Genomic DNA, 27897 nt, shown 5'->3' on the forward strand with positions numbered 1-27897 from the left:
GTGAGGAAAGCAATGTGCTCTCCCTTCATGGGGTTTTGCAGGCACACTCCCTTCCCCCATTCATGCTCCAGTCCAAACTCAAAGTCAGTGGGGTCTCTGAATCTCTCCCAAAGGCAGTATCACCAGTGACATGGGTTGCCACAGTTCCTCTCACCTTGCTTCTGGAAAGTGGTTTTCCTGACCCCCACTGGCTGCAGGAGTCACTGGCAGTGTTCTGCTCCCTATTATGTGATTGTGCCATCTCTGCTGCTCTATGGTATGTCTCTTCTTTCTGTAGAATTTCCACAGCAAACTTCTCTCTAACTGTGCCCTGGGAATGCAGTTCCCTTTTTATTCTGTTACTTTCCTGTGGTCTGAATCAGCACAGCTTTTCTCTAGTCAGCCAGCTTGCATCTCCCCTGTTCTCTTCTTCTAACTACAATGGTCTGGGGAAGTTCCTGGATAGATGAAAGACTCAATCACCAGAGATTTAGGCATTTTTGAGCCTAAAGTTTTGTGTGTAGGTACTGTTTAATACTTTTTTTTATAGAAAACCAAAGGTGCAAGTTGTAGATTCCAAATCCACAGAGATCTAGTTTTCTTTTGATAAAAACTGTGGCTCAGAAATACCATACAGAGCTCTTCAAGCTCTGGTGAAAAATGGTAAATTTCCTTCAACTTCAATGAAAAATGAGGTTAAGGATCTCATGGAAGAATATTAAATTGTTGTTTTCTGGAGCTGGTTTTGTGGTATAGCGGGTTAAACCACCACTCATTATGCCAGTATCCCCTGTGGACACTGGTTTAATTTCTAACTGCTCCATTTACTACCCAGCTCCATGCTAATAGCCCGGGAAAAGCATCAGAAAATGGTGCAAGTATTTGGCTCCTGCCACTAATGTGGGAGATCTGGAAAAACTTTCTGGCTTCAGCCTGGCCCAGTGCTAGCTGTTGCAGTAATTTGGGAAGTAACCAATGGATGGAAATCAGTCTCTCTCTCCCTTACCTCCTCTCTCTCCTTTGACTTTGAAATAAATAAATAAATATTTTTTTTAAAAAAACTGTTCTTTTCCTACTGGCCAGGCACATGAAATACACTTTGGGGGTGTGGTAAAAATTGATATTCTTAATAATTTGCCTTGAAGTAAATGAGTAAAGAGAATATAAAAAAAAATTGTTTTATCAGCCTGGATTAATAAAGGCCTCCATACTTAAGTTATATAGTGCCCCTCCTTGTGTCTTTTAACAGTTTTTGTTTTTAAGTCTATTTTGTCTGATATTAAGATGGCTATGCCAGCTATTTTTTTTTTTTTTTTTGGTTTTTGTTGGCATGGAATATCTTCTTCTAACCTTTCACTTTCAGTCTGCGTGCACCTTTGTGGAAAGATGTGTTTCTTGCAAGTAGCAAATAGATGGGTTTTGTTTTTTATTCCATTCAGCCAGTCTGTGTCTTTTAACTGGAGAGTTGAGGCTATTTACATTCAGTGTGACTATTGATAAGTAGTCACTTTGCCCTGGCAAATTCCCAACAATATTTCTAATATATACTTTGACTTCCTGTGATGTTTTACTGAGAGATTTTCTTCCTTTACTTTGATGGCTGTCTTTCTGTATTTCTGTATGTAACACATCTGTAAGCATCTTTTGCAGGGCTGGACAAGTAGTGACAAATTCTTTCAATTTCTGTTTGCTGTGAAAGGTCTTTATTTCATCTTCATTCACAAATGAGAGCTTTGCAGGATATAATATTCTGGAATGTCAGTTTTTTTCTCTTAGTACTTGGACTATATCTTGCAGTCCCACCTAGCCTGTAGGGTTTCTGATAAGTCTGCTGTGAGTCTAATTGGAGATCCTCTGAGAGTAATCTTGCATTACTCTCTTGCGCTCTTTGTGTTTCACTGTGGTGAGTTTGATTACCATGTGTAGTGACAAGGATCTTTTCTGGTCATGCCTATTAGGAGTTCTGTATTCTTCTTGTACTTGGACATCTCTTTCTTTCTCCAAGCCCAGAAGTTTTCTGCTAGTATCTCACTAAAAAGGCCTTCTAATCCTATCTCTCACTCCATGACTTCAGGGAACTTCTAGAACTCGAATGTTGGGTTTTTTAATAGTATTCTGTAGATTCCTCACAATAGTTTTTAGATTTCTAATTTCCTCTTCTTTTCTTTGATTTGGCTGTATACTTTCCTGTACCCTGTCTTCTAAGTTCGATATTGTCTATTCTGCCTCTCTGATTCTGTTTTTAGGGCTCTCAACTGCTTTTTTTATTTGTTCTATTGAATTTTCATTTCACATTGATTTATCTTCAATATTTCAATCTCATGTGCTATTGAATTCTTCATTTCGATTCCTCTTTAAGATGTCATTTTCATGAGAGAGATTTTCTTTCCTGTCCTGCATGAATTTCAGTAGTTTGTGGATTTGTTTTTGATTACTTTTAAGTATTCTTATCATAAATTTTTGAGTTTCATTTCTTGCATTTCTTCTATCTCATCATCTTCATAATCTTGTATTGAATTGCTACATTCTTTTGGGAGTGTCATGTTGTCTTCCTTATTCTTGTTTGTTGGGTTGTTGTGTTCGTTGTTCGGCATTTGTGGAGATAATCATTGGTTTCTTCTCCTTTTTTTTCTGCTGTGGCTGCTTTTTTCATTGTACTGTGACTCTGTAGATAAGTGTACTGTCTGCTTTCAGTAATCTCTAAAGGCTTGTGGTGGGTCTGGCCATAGAGCTTGTTCAGTTCTTCAGGGTTAAGGGCATGCCTAATGTGACACATCCAGGTTTGTCACTGTAAATCCCTCCATCCCTCTCTCTCTCTCTCTCTCTCTCTCTCTCTCTCTTTTATTTTGAATTACAAGGGAAGTAATTCTTCTCAGCTGAGCTCTTCTTCTTGATGGTGACCAGTACGTGAGGGCTAGCCCCAGTGGATCTAATATCCATCTTCTCTGTCCCAAGGACCATACAAAGGGTCTGTGTAGTCCTCAGTGTAAGATCAGATTCCCCAGCACTGTCTCTCACCAGGTAGCCAGGACTACCCAAGCTTGTGGCATCTCCCACTGAGACTACTCAAAGTCTCAGCCACACTGTGAGTTCTCCCACACACTCTCAATTTTTTTTTTCACAGTCCCAGTTCAGAAGCTCCACACAATCCCCAGGTCATATTTGCCTGCTATTACTCCCCACCAGAGTCAGGTTTCTCTGCTTGGCTGATTGCTGGGCTCAGACAACAAGCTGGCACAGCTGCTGTATATGTCCAAAATGATGCCTGCTCTATTGGCCCATATGCATTTGTAAGGTGATTGGGCCTTTGTAAGGTGACAGGAGAGAGAGAATTGTGTTTGTACCTTCCCTTTTATAGTTAGGCTGGTGTACTTTCTCCCACGGGGCTTCAAGCTTCGTTCCCTCTAGGCACTTCCTGCCACTTTTCTGCCATTGTCTTGGACTACTGTGGTCTTGTCTCACCTCACTTTTCAGCACTGGTGCGGAGGCTCTCAGCTGCTGGAGTCCTGAGCTGTGGACGCTCACACTTTCCACATAGGTACACTCTGTCCCTCCAATTATGGAGGAGTTTCCTCTGCCATTTTTACCCTAACTCTTCCCTGAAACTACACTATCTCCACTTTTATTAAAGTATCTTCTCCTGGACTAGATCAGTAAGCTCCCTCCATAGTGTGCCATCTTGGAACCGCCCCTCAAAATTTATATTTATTAAATAAAAGTTTTCTTAAAAAATGTGCAAAGAACACCATGATATTATTTAGGCATGCACACTCACAGACACAAAATTTTGGAGATAATATGATACTATTTTTGTAAGATAAATACAGTCATCCAACCATGTCCATGAGGGGGTGTTTCCAGAACCTCAGCAATTATCAAAATCCATGTATGCTCAAGTCCTTATGGAAAATTGTACAGTATTTGCATAAAACCTATGCACATTCTCAAGTATACTTTAAATTATCTCTAGATTATTTATACTACCTGATACAAACTGCTGCACTCTCTCATGGCTGCCTTACATGTATGGTTTACATCTAACCACACTGTGCCCTCAGGTCATGTTTAAGATTCTTTCAGCAGCTTATGAGAGTGTTCAAAATTTTGTGGAAAATGGAATTAAAAGATAAATTCTTTTTGTACCAAAGTAAACTCTAGAGTCCATGCATTTGAGGAGACTTTGAAACGTTTAAAAAGAATAGGTAGTGGGAAGAAAGTGTGAGTGGATTTCATTTTCTTTTTTGCACCAAAAAACCTGGTCTTTTAATTCCATTTTGCACATTTGTAAAAAATGATTTAATTTATTTGAAAGTCAGAGAGGACTTACATCACTGGTTAAATCTCCAGATGGCTGCGAGGAGCTTCTTCCAGGTCTTCCACTTGGGTAGCAGGGGCCCAAACACCTGGGCTATCTTCTGGTGTCACTGGATGTCAGTGTCACCGGCAGAGACTTGACGCTACACCACAGCTCAGTCTCCTCCTTGTTTTAAGGACTTCATTTAACATTCCTTATAGAGCAGATCAGCTAGTGATGAATTTGTTCAGCTTTTGTATGTCAGAAAAAGTCTGTCTTTGCCTCATCCTCAAGAGCGATTTTCCCTGGATGGCCTCTTAAGTGCTGGACCGACTTTTTCTGTTAGTACGTTAGAGATGCTATTTTGCTGTCTTCTGTCTTGCGTCATTTCAGTCCAGAAACATCATCCCTGCTGTCTCTCTGCTGTCTCCCCTGTCCCTGCTGGTGGCTTGGAAGCTTTTAAAACACTCACTCATTTAAAGCCATACAAGCTCAGCATGGTTGGGCATAATTCTCTTCATCTTTCTTGTGCTTGAGTTTTCATCACATCTGAGCAAGTTCAGCCTTTCTTCAAAAGTTCAGCCTTTCTGTCTCCCACCCACCTCTATCAGAGAGGAAAACAATCACACAAGGATCAGGCTGCTTGAAGCTGGATCCCTGCCTCCATTTCATTTTTTTCCTCAGTCAGTTTGGTTTCTGCTGCTGTTTTCAAGTATATTAATTTTTAAAAAATATTTAGTTATTTATTTGAAAGGCAGAATTACAGAGAGAGAGCTTCCATCCAATGTTTCACTCTCCAAATCGCTGAAACAACCAGGGCTGGACCAGGTTCAAGCCAGGAGCCAGGAGCTTCTTCCAGGTCTCCCATGCAGGTACAGAGGCCCAAGCACCTGGGCCATCTTCTGCTGCTTTCCCAGGTGCATTAGCAGGGAGCTGGATCAGAAGTGGAGCAGTTGGGACTGGAACTGGCATCCATATGGGATGCTGGCCCTGCAGGTGGAGGCTTAACCTGCTATGCTGCAGTGCTGCCCCCACCCTACCACCAAGCTTGAACTCTTTAGGAAGAACAGGGATGTATTGGCTCATGAAGTAAAAGGCTAAGCAGAGCCACTGATGGTTCTGAGAGTAGTTGTGTTAGGTGTTCACCCATTGTCACAACAGTGCCATCCTGCCTTGGCTGTCTCTGGGCTGGCTTTACTATACATAGCTACCCATGGGCATCGTCCAGGGGCTGAAAAGCATTGCCTGTGGTTGTCAGTGGACCTCACAGTCTTTGACTTCTTCAGGGGGAATAATCCTGGAAACATGTTGTTGGCCCTTGTTGGGTCAGGTTCCCATTCCTGAGCCAGCTTATTGTGGCTGGCAGGGTGAGACCATGGACAGAGACAAAGGCTCCTGGGGAGAACTCAGGGTCCTATTTAGAAATAGCTTTCACCTCTGTAATTTGTTTTTTTAAAGACATCTCCACTTAGCACGTTCCATTTTTCCTCTAGTTATTTGAATACAGAATGCAGGCAGGGTGCTTGTGTTAGGTTTCCTGTCTGCTGATTCACCTGTAGCATTTCTGGGTTGGTTTCTGTTGACTGGCTTGCCTCCTCTTCCTTAGGCTTGTTTTTTCTGTTGCTTTTTTTATCTGATCATTTTTGAGAGGGTGCTAGTCATTGTGAAGTTTACCTTATTGGGTGTTACATATGTTGGTATTCTTAGAAATAGTGAGTTTTGGTTTTTCTTCCTGGAATACAGTGAAGATGCTTGGAACAGTTCAATCCTTGCTGCTGAACATTGCCAGGCAGGAGCAGAGCAGCAGGCAGTGTCCCCTGCCTCTGAGGTCTTCCACATCTCAGGAGGGAAGAGGGACTGCCTCCAATCCCAGGGGCTCACAGCAGCACATCCTTTCCTTGCCTTGGGCAGCCTCCTCACCTACCAGTGCTAACCACAGCTCAGCTGAAGACTCGAGGAGGTGGGCGCTGCAGATCTCTGGAGCTCTCCTTGTCTACGCAGCTCTCTCCTCCTTGGCACTCTGGCTGTGCCACGCAGCTGCCTTGGTTTCCCTGGAATCTGACATCTCAGCTCAACTCGGGGAGACCCCTGGGCTCTGCCTTGGTTCTCCCTTCCTGAGCAGGCAGGGGCTGGAGGCTTGGATAACCAAGGTCTTGCCACACCATTGTTCCACCCCCTGGGAGGATAAACCTGATCCCTGCAACTCTGTTATGGCCAGAAGTGGAAGTCTCAGCTTGCCCTTGAGCAGAAGAGAGTTAACCCACCCCCTCTGTCCTTCCCTCCCTCCATGCCATCTGCCTGGGCACCAGGGGCAGGGTAAGAAGTCCCTGGGCCACTGAGTCCCCTTTGTGCCAGACCCCATGAACCACTTATGCCCTCCTGGAACCGTGCTAAGTCCTGGCAAGTCCACTAGGCCAGGCTTCCAGTTTACAACCCCCCCCCCCAAAAAAAAACCCCAAAGCAGCTGCCCTGCTCAGGGAAGAATGAAGAAGAGGAGGGAGCAGAAGTGTCATCCAGGCGTCAGCTGGCTGCCGCAAGAGCACATACAAGTGCCTGGCTACTGCATGATTCCTAGCTTTACAGGTTCAGGGGGACTCACTCCAGCTACAGGAACTCACAAGGGCACTGTTTGGAAACTGGATGTCTGGGTCCGCCACTGTGGCATAGCAAGTTAAGCCACCATCTGTGATGCCAGCATCCCATATAGGCATGGGTTCCAGACCTGGCTGCTCCACTTTTGGTCCAGCTCCATGATAATGGCCTGGGAAGGCAGTGGAAGATGGCAGAAGTGCTTGGGCCCCTGCACCCACGTGGGAGGCCCGGAAGAAGCTCCTGGCTCCTGGCTCCTGGCTTTGGTCTGGCCCAGCCCTGGCCATTGCAGCCATTTGGGGAGTAAACCAGTGGATAGAAGATCTGTGTGTGTGCGTGTGTGTGTGTGTGTGTCTCCTTATCCCTCTATTTGTAATTCTGCCTTCCAGATAAATAATAAATCTTTTCAAAAAAAAATGGAGCACATATATTTGTATGCTCCTTGGAGGCACACAGTGACCCAGGAGGACCTGGGTTTTTCCAGCGGGACCTGGGGCCTGTTCCTGATGTGTGGGTCATAGCTGTTCCTGGAACCACCAGCTCTGTGGGGATGCATGGTAACTGTCAGCTTGACTTCATGTGTTCTAAGACTCATCTGTTAAACGTGACTCCTGTAATGGAAACAAAGCAGTGTGTGGAAGATGGGCCCTGGGTCTGAGGGGCAGGGGCTGCCTCTGCCTGTTGGTGGCTGCAGGCTCTCCTGATGCTAGGGGGAGCCCTGGGAGCTTCACCTGCCTCCTTGGGGAGCCTTCCGGAAGCCATTGAGAGCTGCACAGGCCCTTCCTTCCTCCATCCATTTGCTCACTGCACGTTCTGAGTATGCCGCTTCGGGGCACCAGGGGCTGGGAAGCACAAAGGGACACCACATCCATGTGTCTGATTCCCCAGCTGCACAGTGTGGTGATCCAGACCTTTGTTCTGCAGCACTAGGCAGCTGTGCTGATGGCCGGGAGCGGCCTGCCGCAGAGGAGGAACCATGTGTCAGTGGAGAAGCTGGAGATCACACAGCACCTGCTGCGTGCTTCTGCACAATTCCCCTGTGGACACGGGCTCATGGTGCTGATGCACGTGCCCTGTGCGCTGCTGGCCACCATGGCCTAGGAGTCCCTGGCCCATGTGTGTGCGTGCCTGGCACTGCAGGAGTACTTCCGGATCATCCAGGGCACCCCCAGCAAGGGCATCATGGTGAGCAAGCACTTTGTAAAGCAGCTAGTGGTGGGCGCCACGGATGCCTGCTGGTCTCCTGGGACCCCACCACCTCTCCGGCCCAGGGCCACTTCTCCACTGTGCAGCTCTTCATGCTGCTTCCCTGGACTCGGGGCCACCTTTCTCACACCCCTAGGGTTGTCCCAGCTTTTCCTGCATCCTGGGGTGCATTTCTCCTTCTGCTGCGGGACCCAGCTCAATGTCATTTCCCCTTTCACAAGGACACCCTCCCCCACTGCTGGGGCTGGGCCCAGGTCCCTGCAGTCCCCACCCCTCCTCCAGGCACTGGGGACAAAGACTAGCCCTCATGGCTTGCCTGGAAGCCTAGCACAATTCCTTACCCATCAGAGTTGTCACTAGGCCTGGAGAGAATGTAGAGGTTAGGGAGCAGGTGTTGAATGAACAAGTGAGTAGCACATGACAGAACAGTGAGCCATAGGACAGAACCCACAGGTCCTCCCTCCCAGAGAACTGTGAATGGACACTCTCAGACTGCCCAGTTAGCATGTTCAAGAATAGGGCATGACTGGGCGTCTAACCTAGTGGTTGGTGCTTGTATCCCACATTGGAGTACCTGGCCGTGGTGAGAGCTCAACTGACTGGGTTTCTGCCACCCACGTGGGAGACCTCAATTGAGCTTCTGCCTGGCCCAGCCCAGCCCCCACCATTGTAGGTGTTTGGTGAGGGAACTGGTGGGTGGGGGAGCACACTCTTTATCTTCCCCCATCCTAACCCCCTCTTCTGCCTCCCTGCCTCTAAAATTAATGAATAAAGTACAGAAAGGGATAGGACGCTCACACCTAATGGGAAACAAAGTGGACGGCGTGCTTGTCTGCAGTGCAGAGTGCTGCATGGTGAGGGCTTTAAATCATTCAGAGAACATGCGGGTCCTGGGTAGCTGGGTCTGGGGGGAGGAAGGAGCCTCTGGACCTCATCTCTTTCTAACTATCTGCAGATGTGGCAGAACATCGAGGATGCAGCATGGAGAGCCCAGACCTACCTGGAATTGGAGGGCCTGCCTTGCATCCTCTTCCTCAGTGGGGTGGACCAGCTCAGGGAGTCCTTGTGTTACCACGGCCTGGCTCCAGGTGGCGCCCTTCACTGTCAGCTATGGTCATGGTAGGTGGTGTAATTCTTAGGAGCTTCCAGCAGATGGCAGTGATATTCATCAGAAGCACAAGCAGCTTTTTCCCACTTCTCAGAAAGGCACCTGTGGGTTAGGGGTGGGGCTGCTGCTGAACTCCCTGCACCCACGTTGGAGACCTGGATGGAGTTCCAGGCTCTTGGCTTTGGACTGGCCCAACTCTGGCCACTGTGGCCATTCTGGGGAATGAGCCAGAAGATGGAAGATATCTCTCTCCCTCTCTCTCTGAAACTCTGCCTTTCAAGTAAATAAGCAGATCTTTTAAAATCAAAGCCTCAAAGAACTTGCATAGTTATAGAAGGTTCTGTCATGTGGATGTGGCCGAGCTGGATTCCAGCCCTGTGTTGCCTGACCCTAAAATCATTGCTCTTTCAATCACATGCAGCCAAGTTGGAAATGCAGCAGGCACCCCAGAGCCTTGCCGGCAAGCTGGCATTGCTGTGAAGGCTCACAGAAGCATGGTTGTCTTCCCATGGGCACTGGTCCTGCCATCACAAGGAGGAGGTCAGCGGTCCCCAGCCACTGGGTGCCTGCTCTGCACAGGGCACTCCCTAAGGCTGTGCCTGCCTCCTTGGTCTCTGCACCAGATCAACTCCTCATGCTTGGCAAGAATGGCTTTGGAGCAGGAGCTGGGCCTGGCCGCCCAGTTTGTGAGCAGCGAGCTGCCCTTGGACAAGGGGCCCAGGAGTGAGGACTTGGAGAGTGACACGGAGAAGCTGAGCAGCACAGACAACAAGGAGGAGGAGCCAGGGACTGAAGGTGAGGCCCACCTGTCCCCCTGGGGTCCCTGCCACGTGGTCGTGGGGCTGGGAGCCTCCAGAGCAGCGCTCGCTCAATTCACATTTTGCTCCCATGTTTTGGTGGGGTGAGTAGGAAGTCCCCGTGGGTTCTTTCTCGCCCTAGAACTCTTGGAGGCTGAGAAGGACGTTGAGGTTTCCTAGGGCTAGGCTGAGACTATTGTTAGCTGCATTCCTTCCCGTGTGGGGCTCCCTTTTCTCTGCCCCTACACCAACAGAGCCACCATTGTGCTGTCCATGACCGCAGTTTGTGCGGGCTGGCTGGTCTCCTTTGCAGCCCCTTGCAGCCCAACACTGGGTCTCCCATAGACCACACAAATGAGAGTGGCAGAAGGTGTTTGGCTGTGGCCAAGGGGGATGAGAAGAAGGCCAAGCACATGAAAAATGCAAGGCCTTTGTGGAGTGGGATGAGATGGCTGCAGCGCCACCTGCTGACCACGTGGTCCTCCTCTGAGCTGCACCGCCTGGGTGGGAGCCTATGGTCTGGAAGCACCCATGGCCACCTCCACATCTCTCATTCTGCCACCTCCATGCTCCAGCAGTGGGTAGGGGGAGAGGAGATGATGTGTGAAGGGCTGGGCGTGCAGCAGGGTCACAGCTGCCCACGCCTTTCCAGTGCCTGTATGCTTTGAAGCAGGCTCTACCTGGGAGTGAGTAAGCACGGTGACAATGGAAAGGCCCTGCTCCCAGGACTCAGCGTCCTCACCCTGTCCTCCACAGCATCCTGTGAGTTCCCGTGCAGGGGTCCGAGCTGGGTGAGGGCTGAGGTTTCCAAGAATGAAGACACAGGGAGGTGCTTTTCGCTGGCACTGGTGTAGCTCCATGGGGTCCTGAAAAAGGAGGGAGACTCTGAAGACATGGGTCCTCCAGGGAGCAGACCGGGAGTGAACTTGGGAGCCAAGGGCTTGGATGCTTTGGGGAGGGGGTGGGCCCAGAGAGGACCATGGGGTCTGCCCCTGGCCAGGGCCATCTTGGGAGTGGTGGCCATGTCCTCAGTGAAGCTACTGATTTGGGAAGCACCTATGCTGGGAGTAGGGGTGAGGATGAGGTGTCCCCTGTCCAGGTGAATAGACATGGGAGGCTTCGCTGCTAGGACTTGTGGCCTCAGGCCGAAAACCGCATTTGGCAGAGAGGAGAAGGGCTGTGAACAAAAACTCCTCCCCTGGCCCTTGTGCTAAGTGTCCCCTGGCCCGGCCCTGGAGGAAGTGGCCCAAGTAGGAGAGCTTCCTGGGCAGAGGAGCTGCTGAAGGGCAGGGGTGCAGGGCCTGGGCTCTGGGAGTTCCAGCAGCTCCAGCCTGGGGTGCAAGGGGCTGGCTGGGGGCTGCTGGGAAACCCTGTTGCATGACCTGAGGCAGGGCCCAGGGGGGGCCTTTGGCTGCCTTTCTTCTTCTTGGCTAACTTGACCCATGGGTAGCCGTGAGCTGGGTGGCCGTCCCGGTGCCATGACCAGCAGGCTCCAAGCCCCCGACCAGTGGGCCACTTCCTGCCACCAGAAACAGCTCAGGGAGTTGGGTAGACATGGGAGCAGCTGGCAGGCTTTGCATAGGCTCTGCACAGGTTCCCATGGGACGCGCCTGACCGGTGTTCTCTCCTCAGCTTCCACGCTCATTGGCAAGCCTGGGGCTCTGCCTGTGGGGCCCCTGCAGAGAGAGCAGGCCAGCTCACCCCTGCCCAGCTGCCCTTCTGAGGAGGGCAGGGTCCCCAGGGAGAAGCAGGGGAGCCAGGTAAGCCAGGATCCCCCACCCGCAGCCAGCACACACAGCCCTGGGTGGAGCAGCCTGCACGTGGTGGTCACCTCATCTGGCCAGCCGTCCTCCTCAGGCTCGTACTCCTTGTACATGGCCACCACCAGCAGCGCCCTCATCCTGCAGGCCCCACAGTGCTCCCTGGCCAAGGCTTGCCGGCCGCCGCCCATCGTCTTCCTGCCCAAGCTCCTGCAGACATGGTCCTGGCCACTGACAGCAGCAGCCTGCCCAAGGCTGCCTCGCTGCTGCCCACCCCCTTGGTCATGTGGGCCAGCTTCTTCTGCCCGCTACTGAGCAAGACCATGATGTCCACAGAGCAGTCCCTGTACTACCAGCAGTGGATGGTGCCACAGCCCAGCCACATGGATTACAGCAACCGGGCGAGGGTTGCATGGACAACCTGCCCCCCAGGCTGCTGCTCAGTGGGGCGCCCCAGGTGGGCCCCACGCCTGCTGTCCCCAGGGTGTCCCCAAGGACTCAGGTGGTCACTGGGGGCATGGTCTCGGGCCAACAGTGCCAATCCCCTCCCCTCTCGCCATTTCTGGTGTTTCTTCTCGAATGGAGGGCAGGGCTTGTCTGCATGGCCCGCTCGTCTCCTCTCTTGTGTGATGCTGGGGGCAGGTCCAGGCCTGCACATTACACATCAGATTTCCTGCACGTGGCCTCTCCTGTGAGGGCTGCACCCCGCACCCCCGTGACCATGGAAGCTCAGTTGCCTGGTTCTACACAGGGACTTTTATGACATCGTGAATGGGGAGGGGGTGGCTTCATGTCCTTGTCTCAGCCTTCCCCCCACTCGCTGCTTTTCCCTGATGACCACTTCGGCAGAAGTCACTAAGGCAAGAGTGTCCACCCACTGGCGAGCATGGGGGAAGAGCTGAGGATTGGGCTCAGCCATCACCTGACCCCAGGGCAAGCGCTAACCTCCAAGTCCTCACCTGAGAAGGGCTAGAACAGCAGAACTTGGAAATGTGAGGATGTGGGAACCTGCTGGGCTGTGCTGCCTTGGCCTCAGCAAGTCCCTTCCCAGGGACCCATCCCACAGAGCCACGTGTCAGAATGCTCAGCTGTGTATTAACACTGGGGAAAGCAGTCTGGAAGCAAATTCCTCTGGCCAAGTCTTGGTGGAATACATTTGAGCACACCTGTGTGGAGGAATTCAGCTGGAGGAAGCTTGAGATTGATCTCTCTGCTGCCATTGAAATTTCTCCAAGGTATTTAAATAGTTCACTTGCAGAATCACAAACACATTTATGTGGTATGGTATCAGGAAAACAAATCAGTGCATGTGTCTCTTTGAAATACGTTAACAGTTTGCATTTTTTGACTAGTGAAAATGAGCATATATTACTTTGTCTAATTTGAAAAAATAGGAAAAAAAGAAAATAATTTCTTCTATCCTGACACTGCTGGATGTTATTGATTTTTAGAATTTTTGCCTCTCTGGTGTGTGTAAATGTTATAGTGTTGTTACTGAGGTGACCGTAGAAACACAACTGCATTTTTTTAAAAAAAGTATTTTATTTATTTCTTTGAGAGGTGGAGTTACAGAGAGGGAGAGACAGAGAAAGGTCTTCCATCTGCTCTTTCACTCCACAAATGGCTGTAGCAGCTGGGGCTGTGCCAATCTGAAGCCAGGATCCAGGAGCTTCTTCCAGGGTCTCCCACATAGGTGCCATCTTCTACTGCTTTCCCAGACCATAACAGGGAGCTGGATCAGAAGAGGAGCAGCTGGGACTAGAACTGGCACCGATATTGGATGCTGGTGCTGCAGGCAGAAGCTTAGCCCACTACACCACAGCGCTGGCCCCAGAATGCATTTTTATGCATTCATTGATACTTCCGAACCCAGTAATTTTATTTCTCTTTCTGATTTGCTTGTTGATTGGTAGGGACTTTTCACATGTCAAGGGTCTTCACCCTGGGTCTGTTGCTTGGGTTGCAGACACTTTCGAGTTTTCCCGGCTTAATGTTAGTCCACTTTTGGATGTTATTTCCAGTGTTCGCTGAGTTCTTGTTGTGGACCATGTCTTGAATTCAGTGCTTGGAAGCCAGCTCTGGAGCAATTGTGTTGTGGGGGTGGGAGCAGGGAGGGCCCTGGGCTTGCCTGTGGTGCCTCTTGAATCAGCTGTTACCAAGAGGCAGTGGAGTAGCTGTGAGTAGAGTTGCCTGCTGGGCCAGGGGTGCAGGATCTGTGGCAGAAGAAGGAAGAAGAGAAGAAGCTGCTTTCTCTTCCTGGGTGTGGGAGGAGAGAAATGAGACATGGACATTTTATGTCTTGGGCAGTGAATTTGTTACCTCACTGTAGACACAGCGATAGAAGCAGGCAGTTTCTGGCCATTGCTGTGGTGCAGCAGGTTAAGCTGACACCTGTGACTCCAGCATCTCCTATGAGAGTGCCCAGTCGAGTCTCCACTGCCTTGATTCTGGTCCAGCTCCCTGTTAATGCACCTGTGAAAGCAGCGGCCTGTAGTTCCCTGCCACCGTGTGGGAGATGTGGGTGGAGTCCAGGTTCCTGGCTTGGGCCTTCTCATGTGATGAGGAAAGCCTCTGTCTATCAGAGCTCCAGTTTGAGTCCCAGCTGCTGCTGTTCCTGCCCCCTGCTCCTGTTCCTGAGAAAGCAGTGGAGAATGGTCCCAGTGCTGGGACCCTGCCACTCACATGTGAGACCCAGATTGTGCTGAGGGCTCCTGGTTTTACTTGGCCTAACCCTGGCCATTGTAACCATTTGGAGAGTGAACCAGCAGGTAGAAGATTTTCTCTCTCCCTCTTCCCCTCTCTCCCTATCTCTGCCTTTCAAATAAAAAAAAATCTTAAACTGACTATTTCATAGTGATTTGGTTGCTTTGGGAAAGAAATCAAGACTCCATTTCTTATTTATTTCCCAGCCCTCTTCTTGGTCTTCTTTCATCCATCAATGAGGGTGGTCCCAAAGTTCAGATGGTCCAGAACAGTTCAGAGCCTGCATGAGTTGACCTTCCTGAATTATTTGTGGGTGCAGGGCTGGGTTTTTTCTTGCTCTGTCACTGAGTGCAGCACAGAACTTTTCATGTTGTTCACTGTTCACCAACCACCCCACAAAGCCTAGTTCTATGTCCACTGCATGCAAGTGTCCCTTCCTAACTCATCCACAACGCAAATTTACTGACATTTACCCTGTGTTCTCCAAGAACTTCCCAAAGACAGGGTGGAGGAGAAAGCCATATGCTTTGCGAAGGTATTGGTACCTTTATTTTGGAGACAGAAATGTTTTTTGTTTACAATTAGTTTTTTCTCAAATATGAAAATCTGACTACATACATTGGAGATGACTACCTCAGTTTTCTTGAGATAAATGAAGTGCATGCCTGTTGTTAATTGTGACCCGATTCAAGATGGTCTTCAAAAATGACAGCATCATTTACAAGTTATATGGTACAGGGCATTTGTTCAGTAGCAGTTTTTCATTCTTTGGCTGCTCCTCTTCCAGTCCAGCTCTCTGCTGTGGGCTGGGAAAGCAGTAGAAGATGGACCAAGTGCTTGGGACCCTACATGCACATGGGAGACCAGGAAGAAGCATCTGGCTCCTGGCTTCAGATCAGCACGGCTCTGTCCATTGTGGCCACTTGGAGAGTGAACCAACAGAAGGAAGACCTTTCTCTCTGTCTCTCTCTCACACCATCTGTAGCTCTCTCAAATAAATAAAAAAAATAAAAAATCTTTTTAAAAAACTGCATCTTGTATTTGCCAAGCCAAATGGACATGCAATGTCACCTGTGAAAGGTCATGTCTTGCACACAAGTGTCATCTATGCTTTATCTGAGGGCAGCTGCCTCATGCATCAGGTTTCCCACAGTAAGCAAGGGAAAAAGAGACCTGTGCAAACAGAATGTGGTCCTATAGCGACTTGACTTTCTTTCTCTGATTACAGATGGACTCAAGATCCAGTGAAAACTGTACGTGTTCTGGAATCCCTCAGTTGTTGAGGAAAAGCTGAAGGGATGAGAGAGTGGGACCTTCCTGCCTGTTCTCTTCTGGTGATTCAATCTGATTCCAGCTTCCTGGTGGATAACAAGATCTCGGGTGTGGTGAAAGGAAGAGATAGGCCAGCACAGAGCTATGGGCATCTAAGGCAGGCCCTGGAAGTAGCTGTGTCATTTAGAGATCGTGTGGGTCTATGTGCATCAATGTTGTGAAGTTTTCATGAGTGATCATGTATGCTTTTAAAAGTGTGCATGAGTGTGTGTGTGTGTTTTCCCCAGGCAATGCATTCCTATGCACAGCTCAGGATTAACTTCTCAAAATAGAGAAGAATCTGATCATTTTATGTAATTAACTTTATATAATGGACTCATTCAACCCTATCCCCGCCTAATGTCTGACAGATAAGTTACATTTCCACAGCTCAGACAGATATGATACATACACAAATTGCCCAAGACCTTGATGGCCCAAGTGAGAGAGGCAAATAAGTGCCCCTGTTGATCCTTCTGACTGCAGTGAACTTCGAACCATGACATAACTAGCACCACCATGCAAGGGAGTCCCAGCACTTACGTGCCAAGAATTATTAGATCCACAGAGATCCTAAATGCTGTACATAATTATAAGCTGATCTCTGTTATCACACAATCCAAGTAGCAATAGGTACACCAAATTGCAGGCTTTGGCAGCATCATGAGCATTGTAACACACAAACAGTAATCCTCATCAACTCACAAATTCTGAGAGGTGTGTGGCACCATGTCAGAAAGCAAAGATCAACCTCTGTTAAGTCCAGTCTTTTTCAGTACCTGGCCCAAATAGGTAAGACAAAGGGAGACACTATTAGGTTTTTTTTTTTTTTTGACAGGCAAAGTGGACAGTGAGAGAGAGAGACGAGAGAAAGGTCTTCCTTTTCTGTTGGCTCACCCCTCAATGGCTGCTGTGGCTGGTGCACTGCACTGATCCAAAGCCAGGAGCCAGGTGCCTCTCCTGGTCTCCCATGTGGGTGCAGGGCCCAAGCACTTGGGCCATCCTCCACTGCACTCCCAGGCCACAGCAGAGAGCTGGACAGGAAGAGGAGTGACCAGGACAGAATCCGGCACTCCAACCGGGACTAGAATCCAGGTGCTGGTGCTGCAGGTGGTGCCTGTTGAGCCACAGCACCAGACCTTTATTAGATTTAATCGATCATCAACATGAGCCTTAAAAATGTATGTTTAAATGCAGCAGCACACACCCTGTACACAAAAGTACTTGTCACCCTGTCACAAATCCGTTATGCATCATAGTAAGACATCATTGCCTACCACACGCTGACTCTCTTGATCAATGATCCTACCATTGGCATTGGGTAGCATGAACCTGGGGAGCCAGTGACTCAAGGGATATGCATACATCACATGGAAAAGAAAGACCAGGAGTTTACAATAACCCATTATATCCAGGAGGAATAAACAGAATAAATAGAAGGGAGTAGCTCAAAGGCTCCAAACTTATCATAATAAGGAAGGGGGAATGTTAATGGTCCTCATTTGGACCATATGTACACTATACATATTTGACACATCGCACTATACTCCAAACCTGTGAAAGTATTTAATATCAATCAAAAGAATATAAAATATATTTAGGGAACTGGAAATGTAAACCAGCCTGATTTGATCATCACAAATTGTCTACATATAATGAATTCTTATGCTCTACTCCGTAAAGATGTCCCATTATAGTAAGTGAAGTAAGCTAGATGCAGAAAAACAAGTATGTATCACATCAGACATGACAAATATCAAGCATGTAGAAACTAGAGTAGAATGGTGCTTCCAGAGGCTTGGGTTTAAGGATATTGGGAGATGTTGGCCAAAGTATGCAAAGTTTCATTTAAATAGAATGAATGAGTTCCTGAGATTTAACCTAGATTTTGATTACAGTTACTAATATCATAGTGTTAGAATTTGCTAAATGAAGGAGTAGATCTTTCAGTATGGAAGATGTTAGGTTAATTAGCTTCATTGCAGTCCTCATTTCACAATATTTATGTGTATTTGTATATGTATATTTTATATATACATGTATATTTAGTGCATTGTACTCATTAAATATAGAGATGGAAGGTATCTAGTCTAGAAGTTAAGACACCAGTTATTTGACCAATGTCTCACATAGGTGTGACTGGGTTTGAGTCTCAGCTCTGGCTCCCAGTTCCACCTTCCTTTCAATGTAGACTCTGGGACACAGCAGGTGATGACTCAAGTAATTAGGTTTCTATCACCCTGGATTGAGTCTCCAGCTCATGGCTTCAACCGTCATCTACCCCAGCCTCGGCAGACATTGAGGCATTTATAAGGGGAGTAGAGCACTCTGTCTCTCTCTCTCAGCATGGCAAGTACATACTTTTAAAAAAATGTTTAAGATAGATACACTAAAGAAGATTTTAAGTGACTGAATAGGGAAAAGACATACTGCTTTAGAAGAGAGGAAAACAGCAGCAGCAACAATAAAAAGCAGAGGAAGTGCATTTGCAGAGGATAGTCAGAAATTTGCTCTGGAAATCCTGCAGAAGGAAGAGGGAGACCATGTATCAGCATGGAAGATGCCAACACACAATGACCAGTGCACACTCCACACACAACTCCTGCAGTTGAGAGCTGGGGGATTTGTCTGCATTGGAGAGTGGGGTGACAGGAGACTGAGGCAGCCTGTGCCACTGGTGATACTGCCAGAGGGAGAACCTTGAGGATCACATTGTCTTTCATTCTGGCCTGGAGCACTAACAGGGGGCAGGGTACCTGTCTAACCCAGCAAAAGAAAAGAGCAATTCTTTCTCCCCGTGCCCCCACAAGGGCACCTGGCAACTGGTGGGGAGAAGGTGCCATTTGACCCCAGTAGCAGCTGCACGGGTATGATCAAGGGATTTTATGAAAGAGAAAACTGTGTATTCCTCATTGACTTTGATTCTGGCTGGGAGGTTTGGCAGGGCCTAGGCACCCATGTAGAACTGTGAGGTGACCCATCATCTCAACATATAGGCTGCAGGGCTCAAACTCTAAGTGGAGCACCCACAGGCAGCTGGCTCTGGAAACGTCTTTGCTCTCTCTGTCAACAGAACAGCGTAGTGGGGTGGAATTGATCCTCTGCACTCCCACTCTCCATGTGGGAGCATGGCATGCTGTGGCTCAGAATTCTCTGACTCTAAGATAGGGCACAATGTATAGCTGGGTCTCTGGGCAATAACTATGTCTGGGACCAGAAGCTCAGAGCTCTGCAATTACCTGCAGTGGGCCCCAGCAGTGGGATCCATGCTCACATTAAGGACTTTACAGATCTGCTGTGTGGTTCATGTGGTAGTACAAGTGAGTGTTGTACCCACGGTGGTCTAAGCCTTGGGTTTGATCACTTTGGAAGAGAGATGGTAACAATGTGAAGATACCAACAGAGGTGACCACACACTTCCCCCTGCTGACAATAGATGAGATCTACCACGCCAAAGTCGGGTGTTACTCTGGATATTTGCCCTACTCTAGAGCACTGTCCAGAGCTTCCTGGACACTCCTAGAACATGTCTCTGTATCAACTGAAAGAACAGTCATTCCACTAAGCCAAAGGGGATATGATTTAGAAATAAAATCCATCAAAATATAAAAGTAACAAATATATCCACAAATACTTAAAAATAAATGCAGAAATTCAAGAAACAAGAAGACAACATGACTCCCCTAAACTGATCCTCTGTAAAAAAAAAAAAAATTATCAACTCCCAACTTGACTCTCACTGGCATTAAACATGACAATAGGTCTGATCTGATTTCATCATCATTTAAAAAAAATCATCTATTATTTTTCACTTTATGTTTCTGTGTGGGAGCAAACTGTTGAAATCCTTACTTAAGGTATACTAAGCTGATCTTCTGTATATTAAGATAATCGAAAATGAATCTTGATGTGAATGGAAGGGGAGAGGGAGTGGGAAAGGGGAGGGTAGTGGGTGGGAGGGACGGTATGTGGGGGAAGCCATTCTAATCCATAAATCGTACTTTGGAAATTTATATTCATTAAATAAAAGTAAAAAAAAAAAGAATGTGAAAATGATTGATGAAAATGCCTGAAAGGGAATTCAAAAGAATGATCGTAGGATTACTCAGAAGCAATGAGAAGCAAATTCATGAGTTATAGGATTCTATATATGATATGGAGGAAAGAATTTCCCATGAGATTGAGATTTCAATTGAGAAGCAGATATTAGAAATGAAGAATTTGATATGTCAAATGAAAAATATAGTGGAAAGCCTTATCAACAGATTTGTTGATGCAGAAGAAAGAATATCTGAGCTAGAAGGCAAATCTTTGGAAATATCTTAGATCAAAAAAAGATGAAATTAGAAAAATTAAAAGCTATATTAGATATTTATGGGATACTATCAAATTATGGGTCATAAGAGTTTCTGAAGGTGTGGAAAGAGAATGGTTAAAAGGCCTATTCAGTAAAGCAATTACAGAAATTTTTACTAATTTGGAGAAAGTAAGAGATATCCAAGTACACAAGGCACATAGAGCTCCTAATAGACATGACCAGAAAAACGCCTTATCACAATACATTGTAGTCAAACTTTTAACAGTAAAATATAAAGAGAAGTTTCTAAAATGCATACAAGAGACATGCCAGATTACTTTCAGAGGACCTTCAATTACATTCACAGCTGATTTCTCACCAGAAACACTAGGGGCTGGAGAAAATGGAGAAACAACTCAAGAACATTTAGAAAATACACAAACACATGCAGACTAAGCAACATGCTTCTGAATGAACAGTGGATTGCAGAAGAAATCAAATTGGAAATAAAAATATTCCTAAACAAATGAAGATGACAATACAAAATATTAAAACTTACAGGATACAGTGAAAGTGTTAAAATTGCAGTTTATAGAAATTGGTGCCTGCATCAAGAAATTTCATCTCAGGCCGGCGCCGTGGCTCACTAGCCCAATCCTCTGCCTGCGGCACTGGCACTTCAGGTTCTAGTCCCAGTTGGGGCACCAGTTTCTGTCCTGGTTGCTCCTCTTCCAGTCCAGTTCTCTGCTGTGGCCCAGGAAGGCAGTGGAGAGTGGCCCAAGTGCTTGGGTCCTGCACCCACATGGGAGACCAGGAGGAAGCACCTGGCTCCTGGCTTCTGATCAGTGCAGTTTCAGCCATTGTGGCCATCTGGGGGGTGAACCAGCAGATGGAAGAGCTCTCTCTCTGTCTCTACCTCACTCTGTAACTCTGACTTTCAAATAAATGAAAAAATCTTAAAAAAAAAAACATTCCTCAACACAATAAAGGCAATTTATGACAAACAACACAACAAGCATCTTATTGAATGGGGAAAAGTTGGAAGCGTTTCTACTAAGATCCAGAATCAGAAAAAGATACCCACTTTCACCAGTGCTATTCAGTACAGTCCTGGAAGATTTAGTCAGAGACATTAGGCAAGAAAAATAAATTAAAGGGATACAAATTGGCAAGGAGGAAGTCAAAGTATCCTTGTTTACAGATGACATGATTCTATATATAGTGAAATTGAAAGAATACACTAAGAGGCTATTGGAACTCAGAAAAGAGTCTGGTCATTTGTAGGATATAAAATTAATGCAGCAAAATCAATAGCCTTTGTACAACAGATAATGCCATGGCTAGAAAGAACTAAGATCAAACCCATTCACAAGAACTACAAAAAATTAAGTTGCTTGGAATAAATTTAACAAAAGAGGTGAAACATCTCTGGGATTAAAACTACAAAACATTAAAAAAGAAATAGAAGCCAAAAAAATGGAAAAATCTATGACATTCATGGATTGAAAGAATTAATATCATTATGTCCATACTATCAAAAGTAATTTACCAATTAAATGAATTATCAATCAAAATACCAATGACATTCTTCTGAGATCTAGCAGAACAACAGTGCTAAAATTCATATGAAAACAAGAGAACCTGAATAGCTAAAGTAATCTTAAACAACAAAAACAAAGCTGGAGGTGTCACAATACCAGGTCATAAAATATACTACAAGGGGCTGGCACCATGGCTCACTTGGTTCACCCTCCACCTGTGGTGCCAGCATTGCATATGGGCACCTAGTTCTAGTCCCGGTTGCTCCTCTTCCAGTCCAGCTCTCTCCTGTGGCTTGGGAAGGCAGTGGAGGATGGCCCAAGTGCTTGGGCCCTGCACCTGCATGGGGGACCAGGAGGAAGCACCTGGCTCCTGGCTTCGGATCGGCACAGCACTGGCCGTGGCGTCCATTTGGCAGGTGAACCAATGGAAGGAAGACCATTCTCCCTGTCTCTCTCTCACTCTCTCTCTCTCTCTCTCTCTCTCTCTCTCTCACTGTCTAACTGCCTGATGCCACCACAACAGTAGACATGTACACCAATGGAACAAAATAGAAATTCCAGAAATCAATACACACATCTACAACCAACTGTTCTTTCACAAAGGAGATAAAATCCATCCCAGGAGAAAGAGTAGTCTCTTCAACAAATGGTGCTGTACAATTGAATCTTCTCATGTAGAAATGTGAAACTAGACCTTACATCTCAGAAAAAAATCTGCTCAAAATGGATCAAGGACCCACAACAACAATGTAATATCATAAAATTACCAGAGAACATTGGGAGAAACTTGGCAAAACACTGGCATAAGCAAAGAATTTTTGGAAAAGACCCCAGAAGCACAGGCAACCAAAGCTAAAATTGACAAATGGGATTACTTCAAACTGAGTAGCTTCTGTGCTACAAAGGGAATACTCAGCAAACTGAAAAGGCAACTGACAGAATGGGAGAAAATAACTGCAAACTATGCAACTGATAAAGGATTAAGATCCAGAATATATAAAGAGCTCAAGAAACTCAACAGAAATAAAGCAAGCGCCGGTGCTGTGGCTCAATAGGCTAATCCTCTGCCTTGCGGTGCTGGCACATGGGGTTCTAGTCCTGGTTGGGGCGCAGATTCTGTCCTGGTTGCCCCTCTTCCAGGCCAGCTCTCTGCTGTGGCTGGGAGTGCAGTGGAGGATGGCTCAAGTGCTTGGGCCCTGTACCCCATGGGGGACCAGGAGAATCACCTGGCTCCTGGCTTCAGATCAGTGCGATGCACCGGCTGCAGTGCACCGGCCACAGCAGCCATTGGAGGGTGAACCAACGGCAAAAGGAAAACCTTTCTCTCTGTCTCTCTCTCTCTCACTGTCCACTCTGCCTGTCAAAAATAAAAAGAAGAAATAAAACAAGCAATACAGTTAACAAATTGGCAAAGGACTTGAAAGGCAATTTTCAAGAGAGGCAATTTAAATGGCCAACAGACACATGAGATGCTCAGGATCACTAGCTATCAGGGAAATGCAAATAACCACAATGGTGTTTCACCTCACTCCAGTTAGAATATCTCTCATACAGGAATCAACAATAAATGTTGTCGAGGATGTGAGGGAAATGTAACCTAATCCACTGTTGGTGGGAATATAAACCGCTACAGCCATTTTTGAAGACTGTATGGAGATACCTCAAAAATCTAGATCTACCAAAGGCCCAGCAATCCCACTCCTGGGAATTTACCTTAACGAAATGAAATCAGCATATGAAACAGTTATCTGCACTTCCATGTTTATAGCAGCTCAATTCACAACATCTAAGATATGAAATCAGCCCAGATATTCATTAACTGATGACTGGATAAAGAAATTGTGTGGAATACTACTCAGCCTCAAATAAAAGTGACATCCTGTGTTTTGCAACAAAATGGATGCAACTTGATACCATTCTACTTGGTGAAATAAGCCAGTCTCAAAGACAAATACCATATGCTTTCATTGGTCTGTGGTAACTAACAGAATACCAAAATGTACGGTATATGCGTGAAATGAACATTTTGAGAACTTGTGATTGTTTATAGCCCTTGTCTCTACTGTTGAGTAACAGTTTATTTTTCTTCTTAGTATTTGTTGAAGTCTTTACTTAGTGTAGAGTCAACCTTATGAGTATAAAGTAAACTGAAAGTAGATCATTATAAAAATTAACAGAATAAAGGCCAGCACCACGGCTCAATAGGCTAATCCTCCACCTTGTGGTGCCGGTACACCACGTTTTCGTCCTGGTCGGGGCACCGGATTCTGTCCCGGTTGCCCCTCTTCCAGGCCAGCTCTCTGCTATGGCCCGAGAGTGCAGGGGAGGATGGCCCAAGTGCTTGGGCCCTGCACCCTATGGGAGACCAGGAGAAGCACCTGGCTCCTGGCTTCGGATCAGTGTGGTGTACCATCTGCAGCAGCCATTGGAGGGTGAACCAATGGCAGAAAGGAAGACCTTTCTCTCTGTCTCTCTCTCACTGTCCTCTCTGCCTGTCAAAAAACAGAATAAGAGATCAAGGAGTAAGAAGTATTGGAACATGGTCAAGAGGGATGGTAGGGTGGGAAGTATCACTATTTTCCTAAATCTATATATGAGAAATACATTAAATTTTTTACCTTAAAATTTTAAAATAAATAAAGTCTAAAAAGTAGATACATTATTTCTTTGTCAATATTACCTCAATAAAGTTTGGCATAAAATTAAAAAAAAAAAACTATAAAGATTACCTGGTGTAGGTATAATACAATGCACAATTTGAAAAAAAATTCATCAGAATTACATCAAATTTTGTGTATAAAATCAATCCACAGCTTTCAAATGCACTCAAAACACCTCCACTAATATTTGTATCAACAGAGTGATTCACCTCAAATTCGAAAATTAATACCAATTATTTGGTAAGAGCCTGGGTTTGGGCCAGCAAGCCTCATAGATGCTGACATAGGTTGTCTAAATAAGGGCCACTGCTCTTGCATAAAGATGGTTAGCACAACTGCTGGCAGTGAGTGGGGATGTGGATTCCCATGTACAGCTCCCCTCTAAACTCAGCTCAGCAAAGTCTCCAGGGTGATGTCACCAATGAGTGGTTGACATCTACATAGTATCTTTTGCAAAAATTCCCGTCTTGGAAAAAATCAGGCTACATACACTTATGGAAATGTATATAAATCTTTACTGAACGTCCACAGATTTAAGCAGAAATGGAGAAACACTAAAAGTACAATAAATGGTTCCTTACCTGTGTGACTTTTAACTTTGCATCTTGGATGCTTCAGCATCCTAAGAACAAAATCATTACTACTATTATTTCTGGAAAGGTATACATTCACAAATACATACAAATGTACATATCTGAGAAGTAAGAAATACAGATAGAAATAAAGCTGTGACTCATAGAATCTGCTAATCCAGATAGATGAATAAGGAGTGCGTCTTATGTAGGGATCCTCAATGTTGGATAGAGACAGTTATTTGCTAGAAGAGCCAGGTATGTATTACCCATGTACAAGGCCAGGCTCAATATCTAGTTCCCCTAGTTTAATAATGTTCCCTGGTGGCCTGTGCCACAGCTCAATAGGCTAATCCTCTACCTGCAGGGCTAGCAACCCGGGTTCTAGTCCCACTTGGGGTGTTGGTTCTGTCCTGGTTGCTCCTCTTCAAGTCCAGCTCTCTACTATGGTCTGGGAGTTCAGTGGAGGATGATCCAAGTCCTTGGGCCCTGCACCTGTGTGGGAGACCAGGAGAGGCACCTGGCTCCTGGCTTCAGATCAATATCTGAAGAAGAGTATTTTCTTTTCTGGGAGGGTATTTATTACTTATTTAATTTCTAACTTGTTTATTAGTCTATTTAGGTTTTCCATATTTTCCTAATTTGTATCCATTGATATAAATTAGAAACCTTTGGTCCACAATGTAGATTAGTACTGTTGCTTCTTTGTTGATTTTCTTTTTCTAGTTGACCTGTCCATTGATCATAGTGCAGTATTGAAGTTACCCATATTCTTACTGTATTGGAGTCTATGTCTCACTTTAGATCCACTAATATTTGTTTTAAATTTCCAAGCACCCTGGTATTGGTCACTATATATTTACTACCTCTTCCTCTTGAATTGATCCCTTAATAATTACATAAAGCCCTTCTTTGTTTCTTTTAATTGTTTTTATGTTAAAGTCTATTTTGTCTGATATCAGGATTGCTGCTCCTGCTTATTTTTGCTTTCTGATATCACAAAGCTCTTTTTCTAATCGTTTACTTTCAGTCTGTCTATCTTTGTTGATGATGTGTTTCTTGTAGGCAGCAAATAGATGGGTCTTATTTTTATCCATTCCAGTAGTTTATATCTTTTCATTGGGGAATTTAGGCTAGTTACATTGTTATTGATAAATAGTGACTTGGTCTTGCCATTTTTCCATAAAAATTCCTATTATTTGCTTTGGATTTCCTTTGTACTTTTACTAGCAGATTTTTCTTCCCTCACATTCTTTCATAATAATGACTATCTTCCTCTGTTTCTGTTTGTAGCACATTCTTAAGTGTCATTTGTAAGGCTGGATGTGTGGTGACAAATTCTTACAATTTCTGCTTATTTTGGAATATCTTTATTTTACTTTCATTTATAAATGACAGCTTTGCTGAGTATAATGTTCTTTGTTAAGGTTTGTTGTTGTTGATTTTCTTTTGGGACTTGGACTATATCTTTCCATTCTCTCCTACCCAGTAGGGTTCCTCATGAGAAACCATCTGCCAGTATAATTGGATATTTTTGAAGCATCTTTTCTTTATGTTTTACTTTTGAAAGTTTGTCTAATAATGTGTCTTGGTAACCTCTTTTCTGATCATGTTTATTAGGAGTTTTATGTGCTTCTTTTACTTGCCTGTCAATATCTCTCTCCCAGTTAAAGAAGTTTTCTGCCATTATTTCACTGAATAAGTCTTTTAGTCCATTCTCTGTTCTCACACCTTCAGGAACTACTAAGAATCTATGTTAGGTCATGTGATAGTATCCTATAATTCTCATACACTATTTTCAGTTTTTTTATTTGTCTTAAATAGTTCCAAAGATTTGTCTTCTAGCTCTTTGTTCTCTCCTACACATTATATTGTTAACACTTTCTATTTTATTTTTATCTGACATACTGAATTCTCATTTGTAGTATTTCAGTTTCATCTCCCTTCAACCTCTTTACCTCCTGGCAACATTTTTCAGCTATGTCATGCATGGATGTCTTTAACTTATGAATTTCCTTCTCTGTATTTTTGAGTAATTTTATGACCATTATTTTGAATTCCTTTTCAGGAAATTTGTCAGTCCCTTTGATTTTGGATTCTATCATTGATGTGCTGTGGTATTCCTTTGGGAGACTCTTATTGTCTTCCTTGATCATGTTTCTTATATTTCTACATTTATTTGTAGAAACACTTGCTGATTTTCTCCTCTGCTGGCTCTTATCTTTAAAATATGCTGTGATTTAGTGTCTTTTGCTTGAGTGGATACTCAGAGTCATGAGTGGGTGGGACCATAGAGTTCTAGTCAGTGTTCAAGTGTGGAGCAAGAATTCAGGATGACACCCAATCTGAGTGTGAATGATCTCCTCTAATGTCAGTAGGGTGTAGGGTATGAGCACATCATCTGGTGTGATCATAACCTCACCTCATCTTTGCCAAGATGATCAATGCCCAGGATAAGCCAACAGTGGCTACACACCCAACCTATATAGGTGTGTGGTCCACACCAAGGATCTATGAGATCCTAAGTGTAAGCATGAAATCTGTGCAATGACCCACCCCAGGCACTCTGGAAACTATGAGCCTCTGAATCCAGACCCAGTGATTGCCCAGAGACTCAGATATATCACATTCCCTACCTTTTGTGTAGTCACAGAATTTCCCCAGCCATAGAGCACAAGGCTCCCACAGTCGTGGGGAGCAGTGGATTCATTCAGCCCTGTGATCCTGCCCTATTTATATGGAGAGCCAAGGCATTCCCAGAGCCAGCTTCTTATCAGTGCTCCACCTTGAAAGTTTGTGTCTGGGTGCTCATGATAAGAGTGAGGGGTGGTGAGTGCCTCCCAGGGTGCCTATCCCTGCCAACCCTCAGGGCCAGTCTCAAAGTCAATGGGAACCATGTATTTATCTCTGTGATAAAATTTCCTAATCAAATGCATGTGAACCATAGCAGCCTCTATTCACCTTATTAAGGTGGCACTTCCCCACTGCTAGTTCCCAGACACCCTTGTAGGGAATGGGAAGAAAGCCATGTGCTCTCTTTTCATGGAGGTAAAATGGGCACTATGCGCCCCACAAAAGTT

General features: G+C 45.6%; 1 non-coding gene across 2 annotated transcripts in view; it reads left to right on the forward strand.

The window, feature by feature from the left end:
- The window catches only part of LOC127489441 (uncharacterized), a 30408-nt gene extending 10789 nt beyond the window's left edge, over positions 1-19619 (forward strand). Inside the window, exons 2-3 of one of the 2 annotated variants that reach the window (XR_011378119.1) lie at positions 9024-9971; positions 15224-19619. This is a non-coding gene — a transcript (uncharacterized protein). The remainder of the gene's footprint in view (positions 1-9023; positions 9972-15223) is intronic. The other variant, XR_011378120.1, reaches the window with a different exon arrangement.
- Positions 19620-27897: the final 8278 nt, after the last annotated feature.

This window comes from Oryctolagus cuniculus, chromosome 8 (genome assembly GCF_964237555.1).
Source record: "Oryctolagus cuniculus chromosome 8, mOryCun1.1, whole genome shotgun sequence".
Classification (NCBI taxonomy): Eukaryota; Metazoa; Chordata; class Mammalia; order Lagomorpha; family Leporidae; genus Oryctolagus; species Oryctolagus cuniculus.